The sequence below is a fragment of the Montipora foliosa genome, chromosome 4 (genome assembly GCF_036669935.1).
Source record: "Montipora foliosa isolate CH-2021 chromosome 4, ASM3666993v2, whole genome shotgun sequence".
NCBI lineage: Eukaryota > Metazoa > Cnidaria > Anthozoa > Scleractinia > Acroporidae > Montipora > Montipora foliosa.
The window spans coordinates 39,543,381-39,560,731 of NC_090872.1; the positions used below are offsets into that span (position 1 = coordinate 39,543,381).

The following is a 17,351-nucleotide window of genomic DNA, read 5'->3' on the forward strand; positions in this document are numbered from 1 at the left end:
ATTATTAGTAGTAGTAGTAGTAGTAGTAGTAGTAGTAGTAGTAGTAGTAGTAGTAGTATTAACATCGTAGAATTTTCTAATAGTGCACCCGCTATGTCACCGGGTTGTAAGAGTGTAAGAGTGTCCATGGTGCCAATAGGCCCGCAGCGCGTGCATAAAACACGAAAAGAAACAGGTCTGTTGGAAGTGGCTTGAGTTTCAACAAAATTCGCCAAAAAATGGCCAAAATTTGTGACGCTGATGAATAATAAAGCAGCTGCTATTTCCAAAACGATGGAATTACCTGGTGATAAATAACCTCGTCTTGGAGAGTAAATTTTTGACTTTGCAGAAACAATGATCAACCTCAAGAGTTCAGCGATTGTGATCTTTTTGTTGAAATCGACCGCGAACCAGTGGCTCAGTTGGTTGAGCACCGGGCTGTCACGCGGGAGGTCGTGAGTTCAACTCCGGCCGGACCAACACTCAGGGTCTTAAACTGAGGAGAAAGTGCTGCCTTTGCAATTACATCTGCAAAAGGTTAGACTCTCTAGTCTTCTCGGATAAGGACGATAAGCCGTCTCACAACCCTTCAATGTTCATAATCTTGTGGGACGTAAAAGAACCCGCACACTTGTTGCAAAGAGTAGGGCATGTAGTTCCCGGTGTTGTGGTCTGTCTTCTGTGGTATATCATGGTTGGGAGGGTAAAAAGGGCGCACTTCCTGTTTTCACCGTACGTGCTCGCACATGCAAGACTTCGCACTAGCCGTTCGGTACCGCTCGTTATTCAATTATTTGATAAATCGCACCTGGAAAAATTTGCCAGCAAAAATTCATCAAGCTGAGGATCTCGCGACTTTTTAGCTAGTAGTAATCAAGGACTATGAGGGTGCGTTCGATGCCGTCACCTAAATATATAATTTAATCTCACAAGCTGACTTTCAGCTTTCGTCTATTGCTAAAATCCACATTTTTCATTGACATATCATATTGCCAAAGTTCATGCAAGTTTAGGAAGTTCCCTGTACAAACTGCGATTTGTTGACACGTTGCGTGACAGCGCCAGATCCGTAGACTCGCAAGTTTAAATAGAGCTACAATATTTACATTTAAAGCTTTCAAATTTTGTATTAGGTGGTAATGTGTAAGCGTTCAAGCTATTTTGTAAACGAAAGCATAAATATCAGCAAACATTTCCAATTGCGTGCTCGTTTATCGTACGCAAACTCCGTGCGACTGATTTGAGATTTGCCCTAATGAATAAACCTTGCATACGGAGACCGCGCCCGCCGTGCGCGTGGCAGTCAAAACTGTTCCATCCTGTCAATTATTTTGCTTTTCATCGGAAGCGGTGCATTTTTGTACGCAAACGACGTTGTTATCGATCTACCCTGTCGAAAGGACGCCACCAAAGTATTTTTTTTTTATTACACTAGATTCGAAAATATCATACTGAATACGTCTTAAAATAGTTAGAAAAAGGCAAATAACAGCCTAAGCACAACAGCTGACGTTCGAAAAGCCGCTCGCCGGCAACCCAGTTTTGGCGCCAAAGTTTGTTGACAAAAAAGTTGCCACAAAACCTTTTAAATGGTTTTAACTGATTAGAGTGTAATGTGAAGTGCTAGTTTTGAACCCCATATGAACCATGTGAACGTTACCCCTACTAATGGCAATGGTCCCACACCAGGAAAGAGAAAAACTCTGACCAGGGTGGGAATTGAGCCCACGACCTTCGGGTTAGATCACCGCTGCTCTACCGACTGAGCTACAAGGTCAGACGGGAACAGGCCGTGGGAACTGAAGGGTTACGTTTTTACAAACGTTGGCCATGTAGCGCTTTAAATTTCATTAATAGGGTTAATGCCCCCATAGTTCATATGGGGTACAAAACTAGCACTTCACATTACACTCTAATCAGTTAAGTATGTTGAAATATAAAGTGCTACACGGCCAACGTTTGTAAAAACGCAAGCCTTCCTTTTAAATGGTTGTCTGGCCCTTTAATTGCGAACAATTGATGTGACGTCGGATAGCGCAGTTTTTCCCACCCGCTGAATTTTGATTGGTCAATTTAAATTTCAGTAGTTCTCGCCGTATGCACGGAACGTTTTTTTTTTGTGATTTGCCGTTCCTTGCCGTTCAGGCTCACTCACCTTTCCACCAATTTGAAACAGTATTCGAAGGGATAAAGCCTACGGCCCCGTCCACATGTATCCGGATATTTTTGAATCCGCAACTTTGTCTTTCCGGATTCAAAAATATTTCCATTGGATTTATTTGGTTAAAAGGCAATTAAGAAGGAATCCTACGGGACTGAGAAACATTTTCTGGTTTAAAAGTTTCTTTCGACGATGGAAAGATGATTGGTTTACCACAGCGAATCTGTAAAACTTGTTACGTTATTAGTCACGAAATTTCAGGAGTTTGTGAAGACGGCTAGTTCATGCGAAAGCTCAGTAGGAGTCGGCTATCCGGTGTAAAAGAAGGAAGTCTGTGCAGCAGAGCCCATCCTACATCAGGTGTGGGACGTGAGAAAAAAGGAGCAAGGTCAGCTGGTTATATGTTACGCAGGATTTTTTTATTAAGCTCGATTCGTGCGTTTACAGTCTATTGTTCATGTGTTCATCTTGGATCTGGCGACAACGCAAGGCCTTGACTCTGTACGTTTGACAGTATCTCTATGGGTGCAGCGATTTTGAATATGTCCATGTTGAGGAAGAAAAGATCAAGCCAATAGATAACCCGGTTAGCGCGTACTTCTTTTTGTTACATTCTCTTATAATTTGCAATAATGAAATTTGTAAGTGCAATGTCGCATTAAAGTTGGAAATTGATTCCTTCCATGTCCAGTTTGCATTAGTTATAAGAACAACTAAGCTTAATACCAAAGGCCCTGAAGTGGAGAAAAAAAAGGGGGCCTACAACCCCTCATGTAAAGTCGAGATAAAGGAGGAGGAGGAGGGCTATCCAACAAATGGATGAATCCCTGTCAAGTTTAAATCTCAAGTGATCTCGATAACCTGTATCTTCTGGATAGTTTCTTATCCAGAGGAGAACTTGAAAGATTCCCCTTCTTGTACACAGCTACTGAAAACCACCTTTCAGAGGATTCTTATAGCCACAGTAAACTGGGTGCCTGTTAGTTAACTTTCACATAGCTGTTTTGGGCTCGTTTATAATTTTATTAAGGTGATAAATCATAGGGTCGGAAGAGCTTAGACAAATGAATACCCCATTCTTCTACAGGCCTCAATACTTGGGCTCATGCATGAAGCAATGAGTAAACCGGGAGGGACACTGTTACATGCTAAATAGAGCTTTTCGGCTTGTACATTTTATTTTCCCAATATAGATCATGCAATAATACTCAGTTGCACTCTTTTAAATAAACAAAACAAAGGACCTCCAAGCCTCCTGAGTATTATCACATGATCTGTATTGGGAAAACAAAATGTACAAGCAGAAAAGGTCTATTGTCTTAATGTTATATTGGTTGCATACCGTGTTATGTTTAGTCAGCTGAAGAGAGATCAACCTTATTCAGTCTGTCCCTGTTTGCACCAGAAAAAAGAAGCACCACATGAATTTCGGACTATTTAATGGCAGATGCACCCACAGGCAAACGTTTGGCTAAGTCAGCTTCAATGGCCAGTGTTAACAACAACAACAACAACAACAATATTTTATTATTTGACAATAAGTCCTTATTCCCCTGGCTCCGCAGGTAGCAGTGCTAATCGAGGCGGGCCAGGATAATCAGTAAAAGAAGAAGAAAATACACACAGTAAGACTACCGAGAAATAGATAGATAATTAGATAGGTAAGTAAATACGAAAACAGATTAAGTCTAAAGAAACACCTAGCTATGTAATTGAGGTTGGCAACGCAGTATATTATGAGAGGTAGATAAATAAGACAAAATGAATAAGATAAGATAAGCGAAGCAAAGATGATGGCTATTAAGAGTATTTGCTAACTTTTGAGATTATCGATTCTAAGTCTTCGTAGGAGTCTTCAGATTCTAATATATTGAATAAGATCATACGAATTTTCCTTTTAAAAATGGGTTTTGGTAGTGTTCGGTACTTAGTTGGTATCTCATTCCACAGTTTTGCACCAATTCTTGAAAACGATTTTCGTTCAATTTCAAGTTTTGACTTTTTAATATAAAAGTTGTTGGAAACTGAAGATCGCGTATTATATGAATGAATTTTTGCAGTAGGGATGAACAAATCCTTCAATTGTGAAGGGATAACATCATTATTTACATCATGCATTGTTTCAGCTAGCAATTTATAATACAAAAAGTGAATAGGTAAAACCTTTGCATGAAGGAACAAAGGAATGGCGTGATCACACCTGTCAGCGAAGCACATGAAACGGAGAGCACGTTTTTGGAGGATCAAAAGCTTATTTAGTTGAGTTTTGCCAGCTTGTCCCCAAGCAATTAAGCCGTATCGTAAATAAGGAACAATAAGGCAGTTATATATACTAACAAGAGTATGGAAGGGAACAAAATGCCTTATCTTTGACAGTAATCCAATGGTTTTGCTAAGTTTCAGTGTTATAGAGTCAATATGGTGTTTAATAGCAAACTTCCTTTTGGATGTGCTCCTCTTGAGAGAAAGCAACCAGTCAAAACGTTATATTTTGCTGTGTTATTTAAGCAATATCAAGGACATTTTCAATGTTTACATACCTTCATCTAAACACGAGGGGGAGTTCGATCTTTGATTTGAGTTAATTTCATTAGTTTCCCCAATTAGTGCTCTGGCGCTAAATCCATTGACACCTAAATAAAGTTGTTATCATTATTACAAGTTGATAAAAAATTATACATGATTCGCAGGCATCAGACAAAATTAGTACCATTAGGATCATTAGGCAGGCTTTCAGCAGCAAAACTTGTGAAAATAATTTATTACAGTATGTGTGATCATCTATTTTAGCAATAAATGCTAATTTTAAGGTTGTTTACCTATTACGCATTATACGCGAAAGTATTATCACTCGGATGTATTTAACATGTAATTCAGCACAACTTGATCCCTGTCGTCATCTCCTGTTAACCGATCACCTTTTAAAACCAGACATTCAGTTCTCTCTCTCTCATCTTCAAAATTTGATCTTGCATTTGAGGCATCCAACGGCGAAATGACAAGCACAGATAGCTTCCAACCCTCTTGCTTTTTTTTTTCAATGTGATGTCGCTTAAAGCTAGAATTTCCATTCCATGATTTAATGCTACGTGAAAGAGATCAATTTGGCTTGGTCCGCTATTTTGAAAAAAACCGGGACTGCACAGAACGACCGGAAGTCCGTGAATCGCGGACTGTTCAATTGGAACCAGCCAGAGCTCTTAATCCGCGGGGCTGGTCAAAAGGATCGCAGCTCTCGGAACGAGAATGTACCAGTTTTCCGACCGAGACATCCCACAGCAAAAATCAAGCGGGGGAGCCATTTTGGTGTCCTTACAGGAATGTCAAACGAGCGGTACCGAACGGTTAGTGCGAAGTCTTGCAGGTACGAGCTCGTACGGTGAAAACAGCAAGTGGCCTTGGTCCAGAGTGCTGATCAATGGGATTTGTTTCAACATCACTTACAAATCTTAAAAGCAAATGAAATAAAAGCAAAAAAGGCACATTTGAGTAAACCAAAGACTCACATAAATGTGCTGGTTGTTGTAAAGTAGGCAGGTAGATAAAATAGAAGCAACAAAATAGACCAAAAGTTCCCTTTCATACTCTATCTTTGACGAAACTGTTGTGCAACCCTTAGGTTCATCCGTACAATGCGAACTTCCAACAAGGTGACATCAAAACGGCGGACTGATCCTCTAAGAAAGAGACACGGGATTCACACTTCTCTCGCCGTCGACGATTTCGGATATCGACGACAGATTATCTTTAGGGCAGTAGGTCAGCGACATTTCTCACTTTGTTCTCAAAAGGCAAGCAGACTCACCTACCCCTAGATACTTACCCACCACTACGCGTGGTCTAACAAAGAATTCGAAGAATTTTCAACCACTTTTGCGTCTAGTAAATATCTCTTATTCGACGTTTTAACATATAATACGCGCGGATATTTTGCGAGTTGCGTAGTATTTTTCCGAGCCCTGCCGGGGCGAAGAAAAATACGAGCAATGAGCAAAATGTCCACGAGTATTATATGTTAAAACATCGAATAAGAGATTTATTATTTCACTACAAAAAGTGTTGTTTTTTTTTTAACTTTATCTGGTAACAGCGTTTCTAAAAAATGCATCATCAGTCCTTCAGGGCGCTTGCGAACGATGCAAACAGCACAGAAAGCCAGCCAAATGTCCTTTATTTGATCGTATAAACGAAATGACAAGTGACAAGGGATGACAAGCTAAATTCTCGGGCTTTGTACCGTGTTGAAAAAAATTTCGTTCATTGAAAAACTCTCGTTTCGTCCGTATTTGCTCTGTTCTAAACTGGTCAAACCGGGAAACTACAGTGTAATACCGTCTCATATTTTGCCCGTTCTCTTGACCAAATATGGTAGAATGGCGTAATAGTGAAGTAATAAGGCATAATATTATGTCCGACCATTTGGTTTATTGACATCTGACACCCGAATTTTGATCAGGAACGCTTATGTTGCTTACTTGAGGTATCATTCCCCATTCTAAACCTAATATTTCTTCGTCCTTCGGACTTTGCACTAAAAATCATGCATCCGTACACAGGCACACCAACATCCTAAAGACACAGAAGAAAACGGAACGTAAAAAATGTAAAACAAGACGCCCCAACAATGGCGTTTACGTGGGATGCCTTTTTGACAACAAAGTAGATTAAAGAAAAATAAATGTGACAATCTGGCCTACAATGCTAAGATAAAGAGAAGAGATTAGAAACAACCAAACAGCCAAATTCAGTTGTATAAAAGGAAGATTGGGCAAAGGAAAGTGAGCTGTTTTCCTGTATTCCTGGCATGCGAAATATTCACTTCCGGTTTCCATCCTTGGCTTAAAAACGTCTCATGCTTAAGCTCTGTGATTTCTATGTAGAACAAGTATGGTGTATAAATCCTACAACAAAATAACCTGCGATCAGGCGTACTTTTCTTTAGACAGGGCGGAAAAGGCACACCTGGGACAATTTCTTAACGAGTCGTCTGCCACCCACCTGTCAAGAGTGCTGATATCATGTGTCATGCTATAAAGATGAGCCAATCAGATTTTACCGGAAATTACCTGCACGTTGCGATTCAAGGAAAGACGGACGAAAACGAAATAGAACTCTAGCTGGAATGTCTGCGAAGTCAGACTTTAAATTTATCCATGCAATCAAAGCCACTTCTGCAAATCCCGCTTGACAGTTGATGCGGTTTCTCTCTGTTCAAACCATCAAGGAACAAAGAATTTTAAGGCAAAGTCGGAGAAAAACCGGATACTTCATGTTATCATCAGGCGCGATCAACAGTACAATGAACTTTATTTAAACTTGATTATTTGAGGTGCCAATGAAAGATGCTAATATCACTGCAATATGAGGAAAAAGTTCAGTTTTCCAGCAGCAGCTACTCAACTGTCCCTTTGTGAGAACTGTGTCACTAAGCCATTGTTCAGCGCTTCCGTAAACCGCTTCCGAATTTCCTTGTCAAGATCGGCTGATTCCCCAAATGTGGCAGCACTAAAGTTCTATTCGGTTCTTTTTGGAACTTGTTGCTTTCAAATATATTCCAAAGGACTTACCTCAACTACAAACGTTTTCGTGTCGGTGGAAGTGGAACGATGCTTTTTTTTTCTAGAATGTTCCGGACTGTAAATAATACTATTGCCAAATCCCGTAGAAGTGCAATTATAATGTCGTCTTTTAGACAAACCATTCTTCGGATGCATTCTCTCTGCTCTTCCTTAAAGACTTTTGAAAAAAAATCTGAAGTCGAAGCAACAGCAGTTGTTAACAGAGCCTAAACATCATTCCTGTTCAAATCCTTCTCGGTGGCCATAATTTGATCAGTTGTTAACCGATTTTTTTGCAATTCTATAAACAATCGGAGAGAGGCTCCAAGAGCTTTATTGTTTTTCGGCCGATCAGAATAAAGCCCAGATTCTGGACTACCAGCTGACGCCTCGTTGAGAAATTGTATCAGGCGTACCTCTTCCGCCCTGTCTAAAGAAAAGTTCGCCTGATCGCAGGTTAACGACAAAAATGCAATGGAAAGACTGGTATTCTTTGATTACAGACACGAGACCAAAGTGACTACGTCATGAGAAGCCGCCATTGGTGGTGTGCGAACTACCAAAACATGGAGGTTATCACGTTACATTTTCCGAGAAATTAAAGTTACGCTTATTTTAATTACTGGGCTGCCAAACCCAGTTGGAATATGCGTTTCATTTCGTCGTTTTTTACTGGGTTGCCAGTATGGCAATCCCAGTCGGAAAATGGATAATATCTGTTGGTTTTTTTTAAATTTTATTTTGTTCTCTGTCATGAAATTTTTTTCCAGTCCCTCTCCTGCTAAGTAGTGTCTTTGTGTGTGGAGTCTTCTGTGCGTATTTTGTTAGGTTTGAGGGGGTTGGGGTAATGCGTAGATTTCTCTGGTGGACACAGGAGGACATTTAATTAACCTGCAATGGCGTCGAAAGTCATTGTAACGCGAATAATGTTTTAGGGCATCTTTCAACAAAACATACCCTTAGGGAGCTCAAGAGTGGAAGGTCAATTGCATAAACAAGACAGGCGGTGGAAAAAATATCTGGAATCTTAAAAGCGACGAGTAATGGACTTCGACAACAATCTCTCGCCCGTCGAGCTGAAATCAAAGTGAGCTGTATTTCTAACATTTTATCACGAGTGTAGCGTTATGTACAACACTGAAACCAAATGGAAAATTACCTGGTAACTTATGGGTTCATCAAAGACAGAGAAGGAATCGAACACTTTAAGTGGATCTGTGATTTCTGTTTTCTGGTAGTCTTCAAGTAAAAAAATAATTGAAAATGTGACAGTCAATAATTATTTGAAAAAAGACTTGTCGGCTATTTTGTGCTTCATTATTCGAGGAAAAGGTTCTTCACGAAAGGGTTTGAACATGAAACTTATTTTGTTGCGTACATGTTAATTTGACACGATTGAGTTTCTTGTCTTCATGCACGCCATGAAATAGGAAGAGGTTTTTACCCTTAAGAGCAAATATGTTGTTTGTTTCAATAAATTTTTCGCTGGAAGAGGTGGCCTTTATGATTTCATCGTGTGGTGTTGTTAATATTCGAGCTTAACAAATTTGCATACGTGCGTTGAAATATGATACGCGAGGAGACAAAGGTTTTTTATATCTCTGACAAATGATTAATATGTAGCCAAGTTTTTAGCTTCTGTCATTATATTGTAAAATAAAGTTTATTTGGGAAGCCAACAATATTTCTTTAACTTCCTGGCTAATCCAATTTATTGCTACGACTTACTAGTGCGAAGATTGTTTACATGAAACGCCTCACGCTTTTTGCGAAAGTGCCCTGAAATTACATCATTTTCTTGACATAGCTCCTTTATCGCGAAGATTTTTCAACAATATATCGCTTTACTCTCAACCCAAAAACATTCAGATAGTAAAAGACTTCATATTTATTAAGAATTCCTTTTGCTTTTGTGCTTGTCAGCATTGTGATTTGCGATAATTCGCAAGCCTGCTTTAGTATGTCATAGATGTTTAGACTTTCAATTATATGGCCACTCAACCTCGCGATTGTGTAAATAGTTTACCCTGAAGTCAAACTAGATACAATGTTCAGGAACCCGACAGATGAAATGTAAATATTCAGTTAAAGAACAGAAGTTTCTTCGCTAACAAATACGTTGTTTTACTCTGAAAACGACGAATGATGAACATTCCTTCCCGTAGTTCATTCAGTTGACACAAGGTGATCAAGTGCACCTTTATGGTTGCCTAGCACGTGATCGACTTCTTCCTTTTGACAGAACATCATCATGACCTTTTACTTCATTCACAAAAGTCAGAGACTGCAGAAATTTTCGTGTTTTTATGATCGATTGTAACTAATCTTTCGATGAGAATTCGATTCAGAGTTATATATAGAAACTATGTTATTTTATTTCTTCGTCTGTCTTTTGCCTTATTTTTTACTGTTAACTCCCGGCTTTTACGGTACTTTACTTGGTGCACACGTAAAGCCAAAAAATGTTTTGACCTGGCATCAGATTATACTGAAAAGAAGAGGAATTATGAAGCGGAAACAACATCTTAGTATGTGCTATAAATGTTTGCTTAGTGCAACTGCAACACATAAATGACATGCAGGAAAACGTCCGTCACAGCAATTTGCAATCAGCTTTTTTGCAGACTATTTATTTAAAGAAGAAATGAGTGAATTTTACTCAAGAGCGTGTTTTGTTATCTGTAAACTGAATTTATTACCAAAGCTTAAAAAACTAAAAGACCTCAAAATGGGACAGGACATTACAAAATAATTACACCTGTAAAAGTGTGAACGTGTAAGTAAACGGGCCTCTGCTGACACGACGTCTGGGTGACCCCTCAAATGGTGTTAATGACCCCCGACTTGAAAAATTAACTGGAATGCTGCAGTTCAATACCACCCAACTCAGTCCCTTCTGTTTTTGAGTAACACGTACCATAGGCAACGCAGTGTACGCCCATCGAGCGTCTAGTTTGGAATGGAGTGGAATTTCAGATGACTGTTTCAGAGCCCTCGCCCCATATGTCAAAATAGTGACAAACCTTTTTTAAGATCGTCCTCTCTTTTTAGGTAAATTATTCACAGAGAGCTCGTGAAACTCCCTTGAAAGCGTGGGTACTGGCTGAAGAGAATGGCACGATAATAACTGGTCATTACGACTGCATGGCTGGGCTTTGCGAGGCATGCTCTCACATAGGGGCAATATTATATGCTGGTGAGGTTGGTCAGCAAGAATGGAAGGCGCTGTAACTTGCACTGGGGTGAAAAGTAAGTGGCTTATGCTTTCATGTCAGAGATATTCCATATGTGCCAGTGTCAGAGATGGACCTGAGGTCTGCGAAACGAAAGCATACATTGCTTACTGTCAGTGGGGCAGTGCCTACAACCCTCATAAATGCCCCACCTGTTTTTTCTAAAGATATAAAGACAACGCTGGATGAGCAGAAGTCATTTTTCACAAGCATTAGCAAATGTGGTAGCAAGCCTGCAATTTTATCTCTTGTTGCACCAGTAGTGATTTGTATCTCCCACTGGAAGTACAATTACCAAAGCCTATTACAGAGCAGTACTATTCAAAGGATGACACAACGTCTGACTTCCCAAGTCTACTTTGTAATTGCAGTACAATCACGTTGAGCATAAATAAAGAAGAATGTAAAGCCATAGAAAGTAGCACGAGGGAACAGGCTAATTCTAGTGTGTGGTTCAAGCAGAGAGCTGGGTGTCTTACTGCCAGTAAATTGAAATCTGTATGCCACACTAACATTGAAAGCCCTCACCGAATTTGTTCAAGGCTATATGTTACCCAGATGCCCACAAGTTCAAGAGTGCTGCAACAAATTGGGGTATTAAGAATGAAGCCTACAAAAAGATAAAATGGCAAAGGAACAATTTACATCTGCAGACAGTGGTCTAGCTTCACATTAATCCTGAGTGGCCATTCATGGGAGCCTCACCCGATGGTTTATTGAATTGCAAGTGTTGTGGAGGACGGGGTTGTGAATTTAATTGTCCATACAAGGCACTCCACATTCATCCACATGAGGCAGTTTAGACCATTAAGGGGTTCTCCCTAAAAAAAGAAAATGTATTTTTTTATACCGGAAACACGCCTATTATTATCAGGTACAGGCACATATACATATTTGCAATTTAGATTACTATGACTTAGTTGTTTGGATAACTCAGGGTCTGTTTGTTGAGAGAATCCTCAGAACCGCATGCAAACATCTGGGAGGTGGTCACACAGGAAGCAAAGGATTTCTTTTACAAGGAAATTCTACCTGAGGTCGTTGGGAGGTGGTTTACTTGAGCTTTTGTGCCATCTTTTAACGATTCCCTATCATCTGATGATGATAACGCGTATCAAACACACATCGAGGACAGCACCCTTATACGGTGTAACAAATAAAATGTGTACAATCAAGTGGTACCATTCAGGCTGTGTATATCTCCAGCAAATTCCTAAAGATGACTGGCTATTCCCACGTGTCACATCAAGGCATAGAGACAGCCATGAGTTAAGACTTTGGTTTTTAACCAAGGTGATATTTTATCTCTTTTATTGGGTAGACATGCTTTATGAACTATTTGTATTGTACTTACTGAAGATATTTCAGTTTGTCTTATTGACGTTTGAACAAGTCATCAGATAGATTAATTTCTGATATTGTCTCTTAAATATTTTTAGAATTCAATATGTGATCCAGCCTTCAACAGAACTTAGCCGCAATCTGATTGAAAAGTGCCTCCTTGTATTCAGAGCAAAATTCCTGGAAATGAATTCAAATTCTCATTGAGGTTTCAGAATTCAGGTAGAACCCAAATTTGCATAAGGCTTTTAGGTGTAGAGTAGTTTCCTCAGTTTGCTTTTGGGTTCAGCAGAAATTTGATTTTTATTTGATCAGGATACATGTTTGTGGGCAAGACTTTATTAGCAAATGTAAAACAAATTTAAAGTACAATAGAGTCTGAACAGTTTATTAATGCACAGCATCCTTTGACAATGTGGTCTACTGCAGCAAGCTGTTCTCCAGGCTTAATTGTAATGGCCTCCACAGGAAGAATATTTTGCAGTAAAGTGTATTTTCTCCTGACCAGTCCTAGTATACGTTAAACGTGTATTCGTACATTAGCAAGCTTTGCAAAGAATTCTCGCCTCCCAATAAGCAGTGTTCTCCACAAGTCACAAGTTTTAATATTTTTAGGTTTATTTAACACTATCTCGCTTGCTACAGTCTCAGTCGCTAATGTTCCCAATCACTGCCAAAAATCCCACGCTATCGAAATATTATAAATTTGTATCCACGCCTAGAACACTTCGGAATTTCCGCTATCTGTCACATTCTCTAATTGATCTGTTCTTCGTAATACCCTAAAGATTTAGGAAACGAAAATGACAATTACGAAAGTTCACGCATAGTTAATCGAGGGACTGGTTATGAAACCTTAGAAGCTTCAAAAGCGAGAACAATGTTGTCGCAATCGATGTTAAATTGTACGGAAGCCCATAAAGGACACACCTTTCCTGGTAATTTAACAACATATTACAAAACGTCGCTAATCTAGCAAAATGAAATGCACTGCAAACAAAATAAATTCTCCCTCTGGATAAAAAATACTTCAGCACTCTCCGAACAAAATAAATCCTTTACTACAAACAAAATAAATTCGCAAACTATTAACAAATTGAATCAGCACACTGCAAACCAAACAAATTCGCAAGCTATTGACAAAATAAATCAGCGCACTGCAAACGAAAAAAGTTCGAAAGCTATTAACGAAACAATACAATACATACTTAATTGACAGCTCCCCATAGGGGCTTTTCAGGGCCAATGAAACACAACGAAACGACAGAACAGAACAACAACAACAACTGTTAAGAATCCCAACTGGCTGGAGGCAAACCAGTTGGCTATTTACAAGTGCAGCTGGGAAGTTGAACCAAGGACTACCTGGATCAAATTCAACGAGTGGTTGGAGCGGGTCTTGAACCCGGGGTCTCCGGATCTCAAGGCAAGCGCCCTAACCACTGGGCCACACTGCCTCCTGCGAACGAAACGAATAAGCTCACTGCAAATTAAATTCACAAACTAACAACAAAATAAAACGGCACACTGCCAACAAACTTCGAGTTCATTGCAAACTATCAAGGACAAACACGCAATGTCAACACAAATTTACGCGCTGTAAACAAAAAATACTGCAAGCTGCAAACAAAACGAAAAACTGTACGCGCGCAGATAGATGCGAAGAACTGGAACCAACTGATTCGTCGTTTTGGCGCCAATTTGCAGATAACATGGCGTCGTTTCTGAGGAAGGAGATTCAGGCTACAGTGAGGGAAGAAGTTTCACGTGTTATTGGCTCATCTACAGATCCCATACCAACAACGACTGGTACGACCTTTAGGTCTTCTACTGCAGAAACACGAACTGGTGTGTCGCGAATCCCCTTCGAATTCAACCTCAAGCACCGAGGAGCGGACATTGTCGTTTGGAGAATTCTATGCCCTTCGAGAAAAAGAACGTCAGGATGGATCTGTACCACCCAAGAAGAAAATGAAGAAGCAGCCTCTTGGCAAGTCGGCAGTCCCTACAAAGCACATGGATATAGAAGTAAAGGTGGCCTTTGCGTCTCATGTTGATGGTGTTTTCAAGAGTCGACGTGGTAAGATACACTCTATTACCGTGAAATCGAACGCTGAGAAAGAAGAGATCACACGAAAAGCCATTGCTAAGCACTCCAGCTTTGATCAGACTTTTGATGGAACCATCCCCTACGTTTTGCTCTTTCCTGATTTCAGCGAAGTAAACTTTGTTCCCGTAACAAAAGATCCATTTGTGTTGTCTTCATATAAACAGGCAATAAGCATGGACTACAAGCACCTAACATTTTTCCTAATCCCATCTGATGAGTTTACGAACAGAAACTATGACAGTGACGACAGTTCTGGGCATGAATGTGCAAACGAGGGAGGTCTTACGAAATGGCTCGCTGGGCGTGAACCAAAACAAACCATCATTGATGATGATGAACGCCACCTGATGCTGTGGCAAATCCAGAAGGTGGGTGTTATGATCAGTGTCTAACTTTTGCAGCAAGAAAGGCTTTTTTGTCGGCCCAAAATTGAATCGAGGTATTTGTAAACATGTTTTCTATTCATTTATAATTCTTGAGGGTGTTAAGCAACGCAAATCCAGCGTTCACGTCACAAAACGGTACATCTCTGTAATTCCAGATGCAGTTCACTGCTACAACCCTAGACAAAATTAATTTGATTGGGACACCACTGTGCACGACTCTCTGTACTCGCTATCTCATTCTCTTTCCCTCCCCCACCAATCAATGATGAACCCCTGGTACTCAGCAACACAAATTAAGTTTGGATATTCAGTATTGAAAGAGGGGAAAAGGAGGTAAATAGCACATTTAACAAATGGAAGTCTTTTTCTTACCAGGGTTTTGAATTATGCAGGTGCTCTCGTTATCTTTGTAAAATAAATACTTCAATAAAATAAACTTTCTGAGCACTTTTCCAATTTTTAGCTGATATATTGGTTCAAAGAAGGAGAATTAATTTGTTGTTGATTTATTTCAGATGCCAACAGTATTGATGACTTCCTTCTAAAATGTGTCGTATACCAGAGTCTGAGCAGTCTGGCAGCTTGTGGTTGTGACGTAGTGGAAGAAACACTACTAAGTCTAGCTCCTAAGTCCTTGGAAGAGGCACTGGAACAGACACTGAATGGTTTTCCAATCGAGCAATTCACTTTCATTGAAATTACCAGAAAAAATTTAGTTAAAAGGGCATTTGATTGCTTAGAGGATGAAGACCTAAAACCAAGGGTAACAGTTAAGTTAAAAGGGAGGAAGCAGTTGATTCTGGAGGGGTAACAAGAGAGTTCATACCCTAATGTCACTTTTAGGCACAACCTTGAGGCATTGAGCAAAGGCTTGTTTGAGCTGTTTGGTAAGCTTGTTGCCATTGCACTGGTAAATGGTTGCCCAGGACCCCATTTCCTTACCCCTGTAGTAGCAGGGTTTTTATTAGACATCCCTCAAGAACCACAATTGGAGGAAGTTCCAGAAGAACGTGAGTTTGTGAATCAATCAAACGAAACCATGTTGTCTCGCAGTGATGAGCGCAAATTTCTATTGCGTCGAGAAGCCTGAAAATTTTTCAGGACTTCAACGGGATTTGAACCCGCGACCTCGCAATACCGGTGCGATGCTCTAACCAACTGAGCTATGAAGCCACTGACGTTGGGAGCCTATAAACACCCAAGAATAATTTAACACTGTTTGCAGAGAAGCTAGTGGCTACGTCCACTCTACTGCAAATGATATGATAAAACTAAACTTTCAGAACTTTGACGTTTCCAAAATTGTCCTGGTTTATTGTTCGTCAGCCTTTGGCAAAATGAAGAAGCTTTTGAAACAAATTTCCTGCCTCTAGAACAGATGTGGGATGAACAAGACCATTTCTTTCCATCACATAGTGAAAGTACTCCTCCCAGATTGGGTCAGGGTCCTCATCGCCTCCCAGTTCTTGCAATTTGTCTTCCATTTCCCTTAGCTTGTCAGAAACTGGAATTAAGCAGTCCCTTCGCCCGAATTCTTCTGGCAAGAAGTACATCATATCTGGCACTCCAGACACAGTAGCATACTTTGACTTTCTGATGCGGTGCGAATTCCAATAATCCTTTACCTTATCAAGGTCATCCTGCAGGAGATCCGCAAAGCAAAACCAAAGCGCCTGGGTGTGGATCTCATCGGTGAGGTCAAGAATGTCAGATTCGAGCAAATCATTGAAGAAATCAATCCACCAACTTGAGCGCTGTCTTCTGAAGTGCGACTAGTAACCTTCTATTCTTTGGTTTCTGGTACTTTTCACGTATTTATGAGCTTTGGAAGCTGCATATTCGTCAAGACCGTCTGTGCGTAGGTAGCACTGCATTGCAGCTAGTATTCCATTCTCAGTTCCACGGTCAGTGTACACACGTACTGGGCATCCATGGGCTCCTTGAACACTCCTCAAAAAATATCGTGCAATTAACCGTGGATTCTTGTTTGAACGTTGAACTTCTAACCATATAATTCTCCGACTAAAGCCATCGACACACCCATGAATAGAAAAGACAAAAGGCTTTAGTTTATCGTATCCATCGATGTGCCAACAGAAATTAGCTCCAGGTGACACGTACATTCTGCGATGGAGACGCCGATGCTTTCTCTGTTCCACTCCACAAGGATAAACTTCCCTCATAAGCGACTCAACCAATCGTCTAGGAACATATATTTTATGTCTAATGCGCAGGACATGCCACATAGTTCTGTAGCCATTGAGGCTGTTTGGACCAGTGCAAATTTCGAGCATAATCGATATCAAGTCTTTTACGCGTTCAACAAGTTCATCATTCACAGCATCCCGTCTTCTAAGCCCATAGTCTTTCAGTCTTCGTTTCAATGTACGTTCGTTCACATCTTAATGATGATGTTTTCCTAACATCAGCGTTATTTGCCTGTATGTAAGGCCTCTATTGAAATAATATTCAATAAGATCTCTTTCGGATCCACTTGGCAAACGTTCATTTACAATTCCTTCTCCATCATCAACCTCAGCACTCGCCTCAACATCGCTAAAATCGCTGTCACTGGACGCC

At 40.2% G+C, this 17,351-nt stretch overlaps 1 non-coding gene and 1 pseudogene across 1 annotated transcript; both read right to left on the reverse strand.

The window, feature by feature from the left end:
• Nucleotides 1-15,871: 15,871 nt before the first annotated feature.
• On the reverse strand, nucleotides 15,872-15,944 carry Trnat-ggu (transfer RNA threonine (anticodon GGU)). The gene has a single exon. It is a non-coding gene; the product is annotated as a tRNA-Thr (tRNA).
• Nucleotides 15,945-16,093: 149 nt separating this feature from the next.
• On the reverse strand, nucleotides 16,094-17,017 carry LOC138000905 (uncharacterized; annotated as a pseudogene).
• Nucleotides 17,018-17,351: the final 334 nt, after the last annotated feature.